The sequence below is a fragment of the Schistocerca piceifrons genome, chromosome 3 (genome assembly GCF_021461385.2).
Source record: "Schistocerca piceifrons isolate TAMUIC-IGC-003096 chromosome 3, iqSchPice1.1, whole genome shotgun sequence".
Lineage (NCBI taxonomy): Eukaryota > Metazoa > Arthropoda > Insecta > Orthoptera > Acrididae > Schistocerca > Schistocerca piceifrons.
Window position 1 is genome coordinate 667,737,472 of NC_060140.1, and position 19,625 is coordinate 667,757,096.

General features: G+C 43.9%; 1 long non-coding RNA gene and 1 pseudogene across 1 annotated transcript in view; both read right to left on the minus strand.

Moving 5' to 3' along the window:
• Positions 1 to 19,625, minus strand: part of LOC124788075 — a 997,098-nt gene that overhangs the window by 675,996 nt on the left and 301,477 nt on the right. The window lies entirely within an intron of this gene.
• Positions 2,667 to 2,784, minus strand: LOC124790246 (annotated as a pseudogene).

Consider the following 19,625-nt stretch of genomic DNA (forward strand, 5'->3'; position numbering starts at 1 on the left):
TTTATAAATAAATTCTGACTTAAATAACGTTACAGAGAACTTTTATTTTGCATATCATGTATATTAAGTAGGATACCGTACTAACACATTTGTGCATTATGCATATTTCTTTACACGACTCTTTCAAAATTTCGAAGGTATTTTCATTACTACATGGAAATGAAATTTTTTCGATATTACACTAAAAACACTGTTCATTTTTTGTTTTCGTTTCTGATAGAAAATTGGCGAAATGAATAACCGGGCAATACCAGATTTGTCAGGAAGTATCATTCATAAGATCCGCTGAAATTACTATCCTCAGTCACAGCGAAGAAAAATTACAGGACATACTGACGGGAATGGTATACTGAGCATGGAATATGGATTGTCAGTAAACGGGAGAAAGATTAAAAAGCAGTGACGAATAGCACAAATGATATTAGCGAAAAATTTAACATCAAACTTGCGGACCACGAAGTAGACGAATTGACGGAATTCTGCTACACTGGAAGCAAAATAACGTATGACAAACGAAGCAAGCAGAGTAGTACAGGCAAAGAGTGCATTCGTGCCAAAATAAGTCTGCTAATAGGGGATGGTAACTTATATTGTATGGCTACTAATTAGTAAGACTGCTATAAAAATCGTACGTCTAGTATTACAAGATATTTACTGAGGTCAGCGTGAAATAAGTGCTTCTTGGAGCCGTATTGTTACCTAAGAGCTCTGTGTGTTTAGGAACAAATTGTTTGAAGACAGCGTTGATTTTCGGTACGGATAGAAGCTGCAGCAATGAACTGAAATTTGTGCCAAGGCCAGGACTTTGATTCAGGTCTCGTGTTTAGGAGGCAGATGTATTATCCACTATACCACCCTGGCACTGTGGCAAACATAGCTGCACCGACTACCCTAGTTCAATGCCCTCCCTAACACAAACTTCAATTCACACCTCAGCCCATCTTGATTTTCCCCTTCTTAAATCGTCAGTAATGCCGAGCCTCTCCAATACTGGAATAAAAACCCAGCTTTGTAGGTAATTTGGAAATCCTGCCTGCATCTCAGGCGTAGGTGACTTATTGATCTGATGTAATTACATTTTCCTGGAGACATAATGAGTCTCAGCTTTGTCTTCGATATGGACAGAAGCCGATATAATGAATTAAAATCAAGATGGGCTTGATTGTGAATTGACCTTTGTGTTAGAGATGGCAAACGACTAGGGTAATCAGTGCAAGTGAGTTTATTACAATGCCAGGATGGTGAAGTGAATAACACGTCTGCCTAGTAAACAGGAGACCTGAGTTGAAGTCCTGGCTTTGGCACAAACTTTAATTCCTTACTTCAGCTTCCATTCTTATCGGAGATAAAGTTGAGACTCAATTTGCGTCCAGAAAAACGTAACTACGTAGGCACTGATTTTCTTGTAGTTTTCATCTAACTTTTTGTGTACTTGGCGGAGAGAATTACTGTTATAACCTAACCATTTTCTATTTCGAAGTGAATACACACTGAAATAATCTGTATTAGTTGTGGTTCGTTAGTAATAAATAAACTGACAAACATAAAATGGCGACGTTGCCTATAATGTACCGCTGTAAGTTTCCGATACTGTAGCGCTACAATTTGAGAAACTTGTTGGAATAGTGAGCTTTAAAAATGCGTTTGGCTTTATTAGTACAACATAATTTTTAGAAATGATGTGATGAATTTTCTAAAATCTTCTTTAACCTAAGCTAGTAATTAAAAATTATTTTTTATTACATCACGGCAACAGAAGGGCGTTATGGAAAGTGGTGCAGAGATGATCTGCATTTAGCTGTAACAATATATCTAAATGGGGATAATGAATTAAATGAATGTGCTTGCATATCAAATGCGTCTAATCAATAGTTAAGGGCCATGCGGAAAATGCAAACTGGCATACACAAATTTTTTGGTCGCAGTTAAGTGTTTCGCAACGAATTGGAAGAGCATATTCTTACAAGTGAAGAGATGATGTCCGGTGTAATCATGACTACGCGCAAGAAAACTTGCGTTCGATATTGCAGAAGCAAATTGACTGCTCCATAGTATCAATATAGAAAAATCCATGGTAATGTGAGGCAACAGATGAAAGCTCAAGGGGAAGAAATGTAGAACTACAGTTCCAACCCCCAAAGGAAGTGTTTTGCAGATCTAAGGTGAAACCAACCCAGAAACACATTCGTAAAACAGAGAAATGGTACATCGAGTTGTCCGAAGAAGATCGGATAGAAGAAATGATCAGATATATGAAATGCAAAATGCTGATCCATACAGAGTGTGCAAGATGGGAAAGGAGGGAAAAAGTTATACTGCTATGTCTGCCCAACAGTGAAATAAGAATTAAAATGTGGAACATTTCCTTAAACTAGTACTTCAGGGTCCTAGTCGATACGGTAGGACAATTTATGCAGCCACTGACAGAATTTAGGAAGCCAAAATCCTAATTTTTATCTCCGTCCGAACAGGCCTTGGAAGGCCCAACGGGACCGATCGGCCACCATGTCATCCTCAGCCCACAGGCGTCACTAGATGCGGATATGGAGGGGCATGTGGTCAGCACACCGCTCTCCCAGCCGTATGACAGTTTACGAGACCGGAGCCGCAACTTCTCAATCAAGTAGCCGCTCAATTCACTTCACAAGGACTGAGTGCACCTCTCTTGCCAACAGCGTTCGGCAGGCCGGATGGTCACCCATCCACGTGCTAGCCCAGCCCGACAGCGCTTAACTTCGGTGATCTGACGGGAACCAGTGTTACCACTGCGGCAAGGCCGTTGGCCAATTTGTATCGCTTGCAGATATTTAGAAAATGAAGTGTAGCCTGTTTATTTTTCTCAGAGTGTACTTTCTTTAAATCACATACCAAGAACAAAATGTTGCAACAGAGGATTCCATTGTTTAAACAATTTTGTAACTTACTGTTTAGCCTATGATAAATCAAATCTCGAAATTGGCACAATTTAGGCTACTACCCCATATGTAACATAGGTCTTAATTTGTGTAAGAAATTTCTGGGGAAGTACATCTGGAGCACAGCATTGTACGCAAGTGCATTATGGACTGTGGGAAGCCAAAAAGTAAAGAACTGAAGCGTTTGAGATGTATGCTATACGTTAGTTGGAGCTAGACGGATCCGACATTCCGTTTCGGAAATTGTTAGAGAATTCAATACTCCGAGATCCAGAGTATCAAGAGTGTGGCGAGAATACCAGACTTCAGACAATATCTCTCACCACGGACAAAGCAGTGGCCAACGGCCACTCATTTAACGATCGAGAGCAGTGGCGTTTGCAAGGAGTTGTCAATGCTACCAGCAAACATCACTGCGTGAAATAACAACAGAAATCAGTGTGGGACGTACACGACGAACGTATCCGTAGAACAGTGCCGTGAAATTTACCGGTAATGAGCTATAGCAGCAGACGACCTACGCGAGTGCATTTGCTAACAGCACGTCGTCTGAAGTGCCTCTCCTGGGTTCGGGACCATATCGGTTGGACGACTGGAAAACCTTGGCTCAGTCAGATGAGTCCCGATTTCAGTTGATAAGAGCCGATGACAGGGTTCGAGTATTGCGCAAACCCCACAAAGCCAAGGACTCAAGTTGTCAACAAGGCACTTTGGAAGCTGGTGGTGGCTCCATAATGGTGTAGGCTGTGTTTGCATGGAATCGACTGGGTCCTCGGTTATGTTCGGCTACTTGAACACCATTCATGGACTTCATGTTCCCAAATAACGATGTCATTTCACCGTGTCACGATTGTTTGCAGTTGGTCTGAAGAACATTCCGGACAGTTTGAGTGAATGATCGGGCCACGCAGATTGTCCGACATGAATCCCATCGAATCGAGCATTTATGGGACATAATCGAGAGGTCAGTTCGTACACAGAATCCTGCACCGGCAACAGTTTCGCAAGTATGGACGGTTACAGAGGCAGCACGGCTCAATATTTCTGCAGGGGCCTTCAAACGACTTGTTGAGTCCATGCTACGTCGAGTTGCTGCACTACGCTGGACAAAACGATGTCCGACACCGTATTAGGAGGTATCCCACGATTCTCTCTCTCTCTCTCTCTCTCTGCTATTAATGATACTTGACAAGGCTGGCTGGCTGGCTCTGAGCACTTTGGGATACTTGACAAGGATTCTGAACTAATCAACAGTACTCAAGAAACAGTCGACCGGTTGATTTGCAAGCCGTTTATTTCGTGGATGGATTAAGTTTCCTTACGATTATGCCAATGAACTTTCCTTACGATTATGCTAATGAACTTCAGTCTTACATCCTTTTTTACTACTAATCGTTTTATGTGATCGTTCCACTTCAGGTCGCACCAGATGGTTACTCTCAGGTGTTTTTCGGTGGTCCCTAATTGGTGTGATTTGTCGCCAATAGTATAATGGAACAATAGCGTGTCTCTTCGCCTATTTATGGACAATAAGTTATATTTATTTACGTTCCACGGTCAACTGCTCGTCCCTGCACCAATCGTCCATCTCCTGCAGGTCTTCTTGAATTTCGCTGCACTTGGCTGGCGTTGCAATACCATCGTTCGCGAACAGTCTTACGGAGGTTTCAAAGTTAAGGGCTAGATCAACCTTTTTTTTTTTTATCTACAACCCACTTTTGTACGTCTGTTAGCAGTTCAATTTCCTAACGCACACCGGTGCCACAGTTATCGTTGTTTATAAAGTAGACAAGTAACTTTATAAAATTTATAAAGCAGAATTATAGCAAGTTAAAACATATAACAATAATTACATACGAAATATTTTATGTCAAAATTTTATGAAAACTTAATGAATATTTTTTAAACCCCTACCGCGTACCGCCCACCATGAAAGCCGGAACGCGCAGTAGTGGGCGGTAGGGACCAGGCTAACGATAACTGCCCTAGATCATAATGGAGTTTGTAAATACACACATCATAAAAAAATTGGCATAAGCCAGTTCCTAGAACTACTGACGACAGACGTTGACTGTGGATATTGTACCAAAGACACAGTCCCTTTGACTGTTCAGAGGTGTCACTAAACCCACCCAAAGATGTAAACAACCATGCATGAGCAGCATCTATTACACGGAGGCGATCCGACACCCGATCAGTTCCAGTAATTCCACCAGGAAGATGGTGCACGGCTCGTGTTGTCTGTAGTTCAAACATGCCTAGACGGTCATTACCGCAATTCGATCGCGTCCGCATTGTCACTTTGTGCCAGGAGGTCTCTCAACAAGGGAAGTGTCCAGGCGTCTCGGAGTGAACCAAAGCGATGTTGTTCGGACATGGAGGAGATACAGAGAGACAGGAACTGTCGATGACATGCCTCACTCAGGTCGCTCAAGGGCTACTACTGCAGTGGATGACCGCTACCTACGGACTGTGGCTCAGAAAACCCTGACAGCAACGCCACCATGTTGAATAATGCTTTTCGTGCAGCCACTGGACGTCGTGTTACGACTAAAACTGTGCGCATGATGCGCAACTTCACTCCCCACGTCCATGGCAAGGTCCATCTTTGCAACCACGAGCAGCGCGGTACAGATGAGCCCAACTACATGCCAAATGGATCGCTCATGTTTGGCATCACGTTCTCTTTACCGATGAGTGTCGCATATACCTTCAAGCAGACAATCGTCGGAGACGTGTTTGGAGGCAACCCGTTCAGGGTGAACGCCTTAGACAAACTGTCCTGCGAGTGCAGCAAGGTGGAGGTTTCCTGTTGTTTTGGGGTGGCATTATGTGGGGCGGACGTACGCCTCTGGTGGTCATGGAAGACGCCGTAACTGGCGTACGATACGTGAATGCCATCCTTCGACCAATAGTGCAACAATATCGGCAGCGTATTGGCGAGGCATTCGTCTTCATGGACGACAATTCGCGCCCCCATCCTGCACATCTTGAGAATGACTTCCTTCAGGATAACGACATCGCTCGACTAAAGTGGCGAGCATGTTCTCCAGACATGAACACTATCGAACATGACTTGGATAGATTGAAAAGGGCTGTTTATGGACGACGTGACCGACCAACCACTCTAGAGGGATCTACGCCGAATAGTCGTTAAAGAATGGGACAATCTGGACCAACAGTGCCTTGACGAACCTGAGGATAGTATGCCACGACAATTACAGGCATGCATCAATGCAAGACGACGTGCTACTGGGTATTAGAGGTACCGGTGTGTACAGCACTCTGGACCACCACCTCTGAAGGTCTCGCTGTATGGTGGTACAACATGCAATGTGTGGTTTTCACGAGCAATAAAAATGGCGGAAATGATGTTTATGTTGATCTCTATTCCAATTTTCTGTACAGGTTCCGGGACTCTCGGAACGGAGGTGATGCAAACCTTGAGGCACACTCGAAATTACCTTTACATTTGTCGACGTCGTTTCCTTAAGAACGACGTGTTGAGTTGTATCAGCGAGGAAACGCTACATGCTATCACAAATCTGCTCCGATAGTCGGTAAGCGCTTATTCTGTTCGCTAAACGACAGTGAGGAACTGTATCGGAGGCCTAATGGAAGCAAAAGAACATGGCGTCAACGCGAGCGCCTTTGCGAACGACACTCTGCAACTCGCGGAAAAAAAGAGCGGGCTAAGTTTTTCAAGACCTCTGTCTGCGCAATCCGTATCGATTTTTACAGAGATTTTCGTTCTCCAAAAACATCATAATGCATGAGCATAAAAACATGTTCTGTAATTCTACAACAGATTGACGTCACCGACATAGGCATATAATTATACGCATCTGTTCGACTACCTTTTTTTAAAACAGGAATGACTTGTAATTTCTCGAATCGCTAGGTACTCTTTGTAGTTCCAATGGGCTACGACAAACTGCTGCTAGAAGGAGAGCAGGTTCTCCCGCATAATCTCTGTAGAACCACACAGATATCTCATGCGACCAAGGTGCCCTTCTGCTGTTAAACAGTTTCAGTTGATTTTCTATTCGGTGATTGCTTACCTCAGTATCTGACATTTCGCCATCCGTGCTACGAATGAAAAGAGGAAGCGTCCTACGGTATCGCACGGTGACACAATTTCTGAAGACCGAATGCAGTATTCCGGCCTGTGGAGTATATGGCAGCCGCGATTGGTGAGATCAGGAGCCAACAGTGGTCGGACGTGCGATTAGGAAACTGTCAGTGGGCCGGTCGTTACCCGCCTACTGACATTTCGGATAATGACGGGAGGCATTACCTCATTACAATAACGAGGTGCTAGTGCAGCAGGCCCGCACTGGTCCACAGCTTGTACAAACAACCGCCCATATGGCGCCGATACGTATGAGCTGTACACCCCCGTGAAGAGGTTCTGTAATAGTATTCGTTGTTGCAGCTTTCTTTGCTACCTCATCTGTAGTTTAGCGTCCATCAGATACTGTCGTTTTTAGTCTGACATTAACTAATGGCAGCTATATTACTGTTGTTAAAGTACTCACTTTCACTGATGAAAAACTAATTGGGCATGTGGCTACGCTGAACGAATAGCACTTCCGCCGCCTGGGTAACTGGAATGGTTCCTCGTAGCTGCCATTCTCTCGAGGTACACACAACTGCATACCACCCAAGGTTGTTAATCATTCGTAGGAAGGACGGAAAAAAGGGACATTTGCGCTTAACGTTCCGTCGACGGCGAATTCATTAGAGACGGAGGACAAAATGGGAATACGCTTAGGGTAAAGACAGAAGAGACACTCTTTAAAATTTAGGGATTGAACGTTCTCATGTCATTTAAACACATCTCGCGTTCTCACTACATAAGAGACATTCTGGCTTATACGGAGGGCAAACGACAATCTTTCTTCTCCCGTACTATTTGAGAAAATGACAGGAGGCAGAAAAACACGGCTGATGCACTGGCTACCGTCCCTTTCTTGTCTTGTGTGTGGTGGAGGGTACTTTGTTTACCAGTATCATTTCCCTAGAAGCTAGAGACTTGAAACTTTACAACGTAGCTCAGAACTGGGAGACAACGCAACATTAATTTATTTCTTGTCTGGGGTGTGCCGGATAGTGCTTTGTTTACCACTATCATTTCCCGAGAAGTTACAGAATGGAAACTTTAACATATCTCAGAATTCGATGACAATGCAATATTAATTGACTCTCGTGTCTGGTGTATGGCGGAGGTTACTTTGTGTACCACTGCTATTTCTTCCCTTTTTTTGTTCCACTTGCGAATGTTTCGTGGTAAGAACGGTTGTTGTTAAGTCCTCCTGTGAACTCTGAATCTCTCTCATTTTTATCTTCTGTATCTTTTCGTGAGATAACAGTAGGTGGAAGCAATGTATTGGTTCTCTCAGGTGACAAGAAACTGAAATAATCCTGAAATTTACGCACGTTTCTACTGTAATCTCATCAAAACGTTTGAAAACGATTGAAAAATTTGACACACAAAGACTGAAAAGCAAAACATTATTATTTAAATAAAAACTTGTTAAGATAATACGTTTTTAAAAATGACTAAAAAGTTTAAAATAACCCCATACAGTCAGTCCTGAAAATATGTGTTTTTGAATTTTTAATTGCTATGAAAATACTTGCACGATTCTGAAACAAAAAAATGAGGCGCATGCAGTACATAACTAATGCTTTAATAGTTTTGGTGGCTAATAAAAATTCACATCCACAAATTTTCAGGACTATCCCTATGGGGTTAGAGATCTGTATGGGGCTAGGAGAAATTATTTTATACTTTTTAGTCCGTCTTAAAAATATGTTGTCTGATGTTGTTCCTAGTTAGGCTTGCGTGCCAAGACTCCAAAGTGTTTTATTTGAATTTTCTCTTGAACATAACTGCTCTAAATACTGATCATTGCTTTCTCGCAATGTAAATTTCTCAAAATTTCGTTCTGATGAAGACACCCTTAATAGGCGTCGAAACCTAGATCAATATACCAAACAGTTATTTGCAACCGGTTGGCTGTAGAGTTTCTGTTTGAAAATTATATACGGTTGCTGATGAAACAGCCATGTTTAAACTGTAATTATTTTCGTTATTGTGATGGTAAACATGTCTGAAAAGTATTTGCACAGTGTTAGCCGAATCGGATATTTAGTCTGGTGTCAACTATCAAAAAGGTTACACGTCTTTTGGTAGCATCGGTGATAATTTGTTTTGTATAAAAGCGGATCAGACAATTTTGTTTTAATTTCTACTATAAGAACAGAATAAATTGACACAAAGATTCAGATTTGTTACATAATGCCTTTTGTGAGCTTGCTATGAGTAAAACAAGGGTTTATGAATGGTGCAAGCGTTCCGAAGAAGGCCGACAAATCTTGAAGATGACGAGCGCCCTGGATGTCCCTGTCAGGTCGTGGAAAAAGTGACGCAAATGACTATGAACGATCGCCGAATCAAAATCAGACAAGACGCTCATGATGATGACGTATCAACCGGTTCATGCCACGAAAGTTTTCGGATGTTTTGAACACGAAACGTCCGATGGAAAGCGTTCGGATTTGTCGCGAAACAATCCATGGGTTTTTCACCATAATAATGCACCTGCTCAAACTTAGTTGTTTGTTGGTGAATTTTTGGCAGGTAGACGGCGTCTGGCGCAAAGACCCAGAAAAATGAATCACATACCGTTGACATCAGGTGACAGTGGGTGTTAATGGTACATTGCGGGATCCGTAAGCCGTTTTGCTATCCTTTCGAAGAAAATCACGTCGCGCATTTGCAATCAGCGCTTAATTTCTACAAGTTTACGTGTCGGAACTCACCTCTTCAACCAGCCAACCACCCGTAGCCCCCCCCCCCCCCCCGCTATAACTTATTAAACATAATTCCTTATTATAATCAAAACAATAAAACGACAAAGATTTAATATAAACAACAGGAACTATCGTGTGTATTCGTAGCAGTGCTAGTTTGCTCCATAGTTCTGCTCGCTATATATCGACACACGTTGGCGGTTACGTGTTCTTGACTACGACGTCATCTTTTTAACTGCTGCCACCCGAAATGTTCAAACACTTTCACTGCGGCGCTCGATAAACGTGTGACCGATATTAATTAATTCTAGACAGCAAAATCTTCGTAAAATTAGCGACTGAAACTGGTATCTCTTCGCGGTTCCCGTCAATCTGGGCACATATGAGACGCCTGCTATTGAATACCTTCATGGTAAAGCTAGCTGTTAACAATGGCTGAATTATTTATTGTCTGACTATAGCGATTTGATGATGCTGGTGCTCTTGTCGTTAATATTATGAATGCTCAGTAATGATGTGCCTGAAACTTCCTAACAGATTAAAACTGTGTCCCGGACCGAGACTCGAACTCGGGAACTTTGCCTTTCGCGCGCAAGTGCTCTACCAACTGAGCTACCCAAGCACGACTCACGCCCCGTCCTCACAGCTTTACTTCTGCCAGTACCTCGTCTCCTACATTCCAAATATTACAGAAGCTCTCCTGCGAACCTTGCAGAACCAGCACTCCTGAAAGAAAGGATACTGCGGAGACAAGGCTTAGCCACAGCCTGGGGGATGTTTCCAGAATGAGATTTTCACTCTGCAGCGGAGTGTGCGCTGATATGAAACTTCCTGTCAGATTAAAACTGTGTGCCGGACCGAGACTCGAACTCGGGACCTTTGCCTTTCGCGGGCAAGTGCTCTACCAACTGAGCTACCCAAGCACGACTCACGCCCCGTCACGACTCACGGGGCGTGAGTCGTGCTTGGGTAGCTCAGGTGGTAGAGCACTTGCCCGCGAAAGGCAAAGGTCCCGAGTTCGAGTCTCGGTCCGGGACACAGTTTTAATCTGTCAGGAAGTTTCATATCAGCGCACACTCCGCTGTAGAGTGAAAATCTCATTCTGGAATGATGTTCCTGTTTTCTAATATTTGGCATATTTGTTATTTGGCTAAAACACACACAATGAATGGGTAATTTAGGGAAGAGGAAAATTTTCTCGAAGAAGATAACGTGTGTGTGCAGATGGCAATGATGTAGATCCAGACTTTGAAGAAGCAAGAGAGGAAAATGATGGATCGGAAGTGACCTTGGATCTAGCTACGTATTGCTTGAATTGTAATAATAATAATATCCAAAACAGAAGAATCTCGACTCATTTTGTGTGTAAAGTTTTCTTGGAATTAGAATAACTATCATAATTTGTAACTGGTAGCATAAATCATGACTTCTTTTCCAATAACACTTTGAGCAGTAAAATTCAATTATAGGGTTCGAAACAAGACATTTTGTATTTATTTTGTATGTAACATGCCACAGGAGGTCTAATAATTGTATTTAACAAATGCATAACCTATCAATTATGACTTCCTTTGAAGAAAAATTTGGACTCGAAAAATTTACGCTTGTTTTGTAGCAATGTAACGTTTTGCCTCCTTTAATGCTCTAGCGATGACTGACGATGAAGATATTCCGGGCCCGTCAGGGTCACGCACAATTCCGGTTTCCCGAAGAGTACGAAAAACAAAACACGATGTGACATGAGACACAGAGCTAGATGCATCAAATATCATTTGGGGTCCACTCACTGAACTGTATTACAACTGGACTTATTCAAGTTCATACTCATTATTACAAATATGCAACACCTTTGAAAACGAACGTCCCTATAACACATTTTCACGAAACGATAATTCCGTGTGCCATTTGTACAAATGATAGTTACGTAACGATTTAATACGCGTATACTATTTTAAATCTCTGGTATCGACTTGTTCCAGTGAGTTAAAAAAAAAAAAATCCCTGGGAGGTTCCGGAACGCCGTTCCGGCCGAAATTAAGCCCGTGTTGTAACTGAATTGCACCTTTTGAAACGAAAAGCGCCATTTGCTGTCGTGTTTTCGCCATCTCGAGTCGATGCATACTGAATAATGATCGAGCAGCTGCAGTAGGTACACCTGAGAGACCCTCCCTCGAATCGCACTAACCATTAACTTACACCTGGTACCTGCCTAGGTAAACTGTCTGTTTCGTTGCGTAATTTATCCCAAGTTTGCCGGCCGGAGTGGCCGAGCGGTTCTAGGCGCTGCAGTCTGGAACCTCGCGACCGCTACGGTCGTAGGTTCGAATCCTGCCTCGGGCATGGATGTGTGTGATGTCCTTAGGTTAGTTAGGTTTAATTAGTTCTAAGTTCTAGGGGACTAATGACCTTAGAAGTTAAGTCCCATAGTGCTCAGAGCCAAGTTTTATCTTCAGTCATACAGAAGGGCTTTCGCTTTTCTAAGCCGTAAATACGTGAAATAAGCAAACAAGAACTATTGTGTTTTCGCGACGTCCTTTGGGCGCTGAAAGACAGTTCCGTCCATCTCGCTCATCCTTGAATAAGATAAACGAAGGCAAAGGTTTAAAGCACTGATATAGAAGGAAAACATGAGCGCCATGGTGTCGATACGAAGCTATTCCGGCGCATTAAGAGCGCACAGGAAGTGCTGATCCGGAACACGGCCATATCGCGGCGAGTTTTATCAGCCGGAGCGCCGTGTCGGCTTTTTACGAGCGCGGCCGGCACAGAGGAGTCTGGCAGTTGTTGACAACCAGAGAGCGGCCCAGTGACACACAGACGCGCTCCTCCATTATCGGCCCACTCATTAACTCGGAATACATTTGCCGCGCGACGCACGTGGGAGCGACAATCAGCTCCACACACGCTTCTCTGTGCTGTCTGCGGCACGGCAAAACACATAACGTACGGTCTTTTAGTTATCAGCCAGCTAGTGTGCATATGATCACGGCGGCTGTCAAGAGACGTTTAATTAGCGAATGCACTACACCGACACAGGCACCAGCCTTCTGTTTATGAGGCCGCTATGACTGACAACGTTATCACGACCACAAAAAGGACAAAACCTTTTAATTTCTTTCCTCTGTCAATAAGGATACCACACACTAAATGACCCAAAGCACTTATCTGATACGCATTCGAAAACCCAACTCCACACCCTCCCACACATGTACAGAAGCGCCGGCCGCGGTGGTCTAGCGGTTCTAGGCGCTCAGTCCGGAGCCGCGCGACCGCTACGGTCGCAGGTTCGAATCCTGCCTCGGGCATGGATGTGTGTGATGTCCTTAGGTTAGGTTTAAGTAGTTCTAAGTTCTAGGGGACTGATGACCACAGAAGTTAAGTCCCATAGTGCTCAGAGCCATGTACAGAAGCGAGCAGTCCAATGGGGAAGGGTCTTTAACGTGTGTGTGTGTGTGTGTGTGTGTGTGTGTGTGTGTGTGTGTGTGTGTGTGTTTGGAGAGAGAGAGCAAACCACATATCTTTACAAAAGATGTACAATGTAACTTGTATATTGCTTGTGGCCTCGTTAGGTACTTATCTTACATGTTACAATCACTTTAATGGGACCACCGCCTAAGTTCGATGTCAACGTGCAATAACCACTTGCAGAAGGCAGGTGGCTTCACGAACTGTGGACGATATATAAAGCGTGTCGGGGGGACGCGGAAAACAGTGCAGTCGTAATGAGGAAACGGAGCGATTTCTCTGACGTACAAAATGGCATATCATTCGGCGCCGAGGCAATTGTGGTGCTCCACGGTCCTTAGATGATAGGGGTGAACGACGGCTGCGGAGATGTGCACAGGAGAAAAGACGTGCAATTGTTGAGCAACTGACGGACGAGACGAACCAAAGGGCTACCAATAGTACACCCTCAACGATTATTCAGCATACGTTGCTGCGTATGGGCCTCTGCACTAAGTGCCTGGTTCACGCACCCACGCTGATTGCTGTTCATCGGCGACAAAGGCTGCAATTTGCATTCCAGCACCGCAAATGGACGTGCAGCGATCGGCGACAAGTGGCCTTTTCAGATTAATCACTTTTTATGCCCTATCGCAGAGATGGCCGTTGGCGTGTACGAAGTGAAACGTCTAAAGGCATATATTCCCTGCAACAATTGCCGGCCGCTGTGGCCGAACGGTTCTAGACGCTTCAGTCAACATCTACATACATACTCCGCAATCCACCATACGGTGCATGGCGGAGGGTATCTCGTACCATAACTAGCATCTTCTCTCCCTGTTCCACTCCCAAACAGGACGAGCGAAAAATGACTGCCTACATGCCTCTGTACGAGCCCTAATCTCTCTTATCTTATCTTTGAGGTCTTTCCGCGAAATCCAAGTTGGCGGCAGTAAAATTGTACTGCAGTCAGCCTCAAATGCTGGTTCTCTAAATTTCCTCAGTAGGATCCACGAAAAGAACGCCTCCTTTCCTCTAGAGACTCCCACCCGAGTTCCTAAAGCATTTCCGTAACACTCGCGTGATGATCAAACCTACCAGAAACAAATCTAGCAGCCCGCCTCTGAATTGCTTCTATGTCCTCCCTCAATCCGACCTGATAGGGATCCCAAACGCTCGAGCAGTACTCAAGAATAGGTCGCATTAGTGTTTTATAAGCGGTCTCCTTTACAGATGAACCACATCTTCCCAAAATTCTACCAATGAACCGAAGACGACTATCCGCCTTCCCCACAACTGCCATTACATGCTTGTCCCAATTCATATCGCTCTGCAATGTTACGCCCAAATATTTAATCGACGTGACTGTGTCAAGCGCTACAATACTAATAGAGTATTCAAACATTACACGATTCTTTTTCCTGTTCATCTGCATTAATTTACATTTATCTATATTTAGAGTTAGCTGCCACTCTTTACATCAATCACAAATCCTGTCCAAGTCATCTTGTATCCTCCTACAGTCACTCAACGACGACACCTTCCCGTACACCATGGCATCATCAGCAAATAGCTGCACATTGATATCCACCCTATCCAAAAGAACATTTATGTAGATAGAAAACAACAGCGGACCTACCACACATCCCTGGGGCACTCCAGATGATACCCTCACCTCCGATGAACAGTCACTATCGAGGACAACGTACTGGGTTCTATTACTTAAGAAGTCAGTCCGGAGCCACGTGGCTGCTACGGTCACAGGTTCGAATCCTGCCTCGAGCATGGTTGTGTGTGATGTCCTTAGGTTAGTTAGGTTTAAGTAGTTGTAAGTTCTAGGGGACTGATGACCTCAGATGTTAAGTCCCATAGTGCTCAGAGCCATTTGCAACAATCATCGGAAGAGTCCGGGCAGGAGGAGGGAGCGTTATGGTGTGGGGTACGTTCTGAAGCATTTCCTGGATGACCTCGTAATTCTGGAGGGGACAATGAATCAACACAAGTATACGTCTATCCTTGGGGGCCATGTCCATCCCTACATGGTTCGTTTTTCCTCGGCACAATGGCATCTACCAGCAGAACAATGCAACGAGTCACATGACTTGCAGTTGTAAGTGTGTGGTTCGAAGAGCACCAGGATGAGCTTACCTTACTCCCCTGGTCCCTAAACTTCACGGATTTAAACCCAATCGAGAATCTGTGGGACCACCTCGATCGGGCTGCTGCACGATGTATGGATCCTCAACAGAGAAATCGAGCGCATTGGCCACGGTACTGGATTCACCATGGCTCCAAATCCATGTCGAGACGTTTCAGAACCTCACTCACAATCTTCCTGCACGTCTCGCAGCGTTCCGCGTTCCGAAAGGTGGTTACTCAGGGTTTTGACAGGTGGTTACATTAGTGTGACTTGGACAGTTTATAATGTTGTGCTAGATGTGTATCATGCTGGTAGTGCACAAGCCTTACTGTTCCAAGCCTCACTATGCGTGTTATAATAGGAATTACATAAGGAGTTGTCATAAGAATATGGTTACTCAAAACCTGCTTATTTTTATGGCATTCAACAGAAATTAGTTGGTACTGAGTTATAATAACCTAAACAAACGGCCGGCGGCCAGAAATCGGTGGCCTGCAGGTCGGATGCGCCGGCAATTAGTTTCATTTCGGCCCGCGGAAGAAATTCGTATTTCCGCCGACACTCGGCTTGGATCAGGTTTGCTGCTCATGTCGTAGAGCAGTGGAAGTTTTCCTTACTTCGCGCAAGCCATTTCGCCGCCGCTGGATTCGAACAACAAAGTGAAACACATTTGCAGGCGGTGCACTTCATTTATTCAGTGTTACAGAAACAACCCATAGCTACGCAGTCTTCCATCAAAAGTATTTTTGGATAAATATTTTAAAAAATGCTTGCCAGTAATGTTTATGTATATGTATACATTATATGTGAAACATTTGAATGACCTGCTTGTGGCCAAAAACCGTTAACTTACTCCTGATTGCTTGTCGGCAGGGACTGCGTATCTCATTGCCATACTTTTGTTTTCCTATTCTTTCTCGCATTAACATTAGTAAATAATTCTGTCGACGTATTACAACATTGCTACTACTGAAATCTAAGGGAATTTATAATGAATTAGCTGCATCCAGCTTATTTTTCATTTATTTTTCTGGTCACAATTCAAGAAGTCTGACACCTCATCTTCACATGGTTTCTGTTATTTACGTGTCGTGAATATTTTTTCTTCACTTATGGTGTTGCAGAATTTCGCAATGAAATTTGATAGTGTAATAAGGAACTTCGTCAAAGTTAGGCCTTGGTTAAATTTTCTTTGACCAAATTTAGAGCCTCGCCTTAGATTTGATCAAAGAAAGCGTTCGTCTTCTGTTTACAGCACGGAGAAATGCAACCGCATGGAGTGCTAACATCGCTGCAGCTGACATCTAATGTCCATCAACATGGTTTCGAAAGCTACATTGTGCGTCGCATAAACAACAAAATTTACAGAAATGAAGCACTGTGTAACTTGCGACCTCTCGAATACAGAAACAGAAGAAGAAGTAGAAGAAATGAGAGCTATAAAAATACTGGAGAGGTACAAGCGGTGAAGTACGGCAGGATGTTTCCTCCGAGGATATGAAGAGGAAATCTACAAGTTTTGTAGAAATATGAATTTTCTTTTCGCTATAGTATGTCCTACGCAATATTTGCCTCCAGATATTTCTTCTTCAGTGCTTTAAAATAGCTTCAGACGTTTCTGATATTATTTTCGTCAACGTGTACTGCGATATTCGAGTAGTGTACTGTAAACTAGAGTAGCTCTCTCCTGTTGCAAATCGTAGTGTTACGGGAAGTCTGTCTTCGGCGGATATAGCATTTCTGAGGTGAGTGCTCTGCTTCGTAATATGAGGAGCCACTTTGCTGAGCACATACTGAAATGTACTCTCGTCCATTCGCAAGTAATTTTTAATACGACTTCACGTCCTCGACCTGGAACTCCCGTTACAAATTTTGTTGTATGCCTTTCTCATCTCACCGTGAAACCCACGGCATCACCCCAGTAAATTTCCTTTTCGCCTGCTCCTCTTCCACAAATAATGACAAAGCAACTGTAGTACACGTTAACTACAGAGTATAGCTTCGTCCGTCATTCTGAATGAACTTCGACGAAATATTTGAGACAATGCAATACTCGCTTTGTGCCGCGTCAAAGATCAGTGTCAAAGAAAATTTGATATTGTAATGCCTGCCTTTAGTATGTGAAACAGACCAGCAGGTCACCAATGGCTGCCTATGTCTGATCTAAACGTTGAGGTAGGCAGGGGCGGGAGTGAGTTCAGATCTAGTGCAAAATACAAATTACAAATTTTTTATGTTTAAAATTAATCATTATTTTTCGTTTATTGAAATACAGGGTGAGTCACCTAACATTACCGCTGGATATATTTCGTAAACCACATCAAATACTGGCGAATCGATTCCACAGACCGAACGTGAGGAGAGGGGCTAGTGTAATTGTTTAATACAAACCATACAAAAATTCACGGAAGTATGTTTTTTAACCTACGTTTTTTTAAATGGAACCCCGTTAGTTTTGTTAGCACATCTGAACATATAAACAAATCCGTAATCAGTGCCGTTTGTTACAGTGTAAAATGTTAATTACATCCGGAGATATTGTAACCTAAAGTTGACGCTTGAGTACCACTCCTCTGCTGTTCGATCGTGTGTATCGGAGAGCCCCGAATTACGTAGGGATCCGAAGGGAACGGTGATGGACCTTAGGTACAGAAGAGACTGGAACGCACATTACGTCTACAAGCTAACACCTTTTTATTGGTCTTTTTCACTGACGCACATGTACATTACCATGAGGGGTGAGGTACACGTACACACGTGGTTTCCGTTTTCAATTACGGAGTGGAATAGAGTGTGTCCCGACATGCCAGGCCAATAGATGTTCAATGTGGTGGCCATCATTTGCTGCACACAACTGCAATCTCTGGCGTAATGAATGTCGTACACGCCGCAGTACATCTGGTGTAATGTCGCCGCAGGCTGCCACAATACGTTGTTTCATATCCTCTGGGTTTGTAGGCACATCATGGTACACATTCTCCTTTAACGTACCCCACAGAAAGAAGTCCAGAGGTGTAAGATCAGGAGAACGGGCTGGCCAATTTATGCGTCCTCCACGTCTTATGAAATGCCCGTCGAACATCCTGTCAAGGGTCAGCCTAGTGTTAATTGCGGAATGTGCAGGTGCACCATCATGCTGATATCACATACGTCGACGCGTTTCCAGTGGGACATTTTCGAGCAACGTTGGCAGATCATTCTGTAGAAACGCGATGTATGTTGCAGCTGTTTGGGCCCCTGCAATGAAGTGAGGACCAATGAGGTGGTCGCCAATGATTCCGCACCATACATTTACAGTCCACGGTCGCTGTCGCTCTACCTGCTGAGCCAGCGAGGATTGTCCACGGACCAGTAATGCATGTTCCGTAGATTCACTGCCCCGTGGTTTGTGAAACCCGCTTCATCGGTAAACAGGTAGAACTGCAACGCATTCTCTGTTAATGCCCATTGACAGAATTGCACTCGATAATTAAAGTCATCACCATGTAATTGCTGATGTAGCGACACATGAAACGGGTGAAAGCGGCGACGATGCAGTATGCGCATGACACTACTTTGACTCAGTCCAACGGCTCTCGCAATGTCCCGTGTACTCATGTGTGGGTTCATGGCAACAGCAGCTAACACACCAACTGCACCCGCTTCTCCTGTGACGGGCCTGTTACGGACCCGTTTGCGTGCTACGACCATGCATACAGTTGGCGGTAGATGTTTTGCAATGTGCGGCACGTTGGATGCTCTCTGTCCGGGTACCGCTCTGCATACACCCTGCAGGCTTCAGCTGCATTTCGTCGACACTCGCCATAGATGAGTATCATCTCCGCCTTTTCAGAGTTCGAATACACCATGGTCACAGTTCCTACAACACTACACTGTCACAGACGTCTGGTAACACGGTGTACTACAGTTGGTCTGCGTGCGGAGACGAATGCAGAATAACAATAGCAGCAAGCACTACATGCGGACGCTGCGACAGCTAGACCAAACCACAACAGTGCACTACAGCCACACTCGTAAACACGGTCGTCATCGTAATCATGTCCCTGCAGATGCTGCTCGCCGACCGTGGCCCGCGTTTGTTGCAACACACAACTGAACGTCGGAGGTTTCAAGCGTCAACTTTAGGTTACAATATCTCCGCATGTAATTAACATTTTACAATGCAACAAACGGCACTGATTTCGTATTTGTTTATATGTTCAGATGTGCTAACAAAACTAACGGGGTTCCATTTAAAAAAACGTAGGTTTGTGTTAAAAAACATACTTCCGTGAATTTTTGTATGGTTTGTATTAAACAATTACACT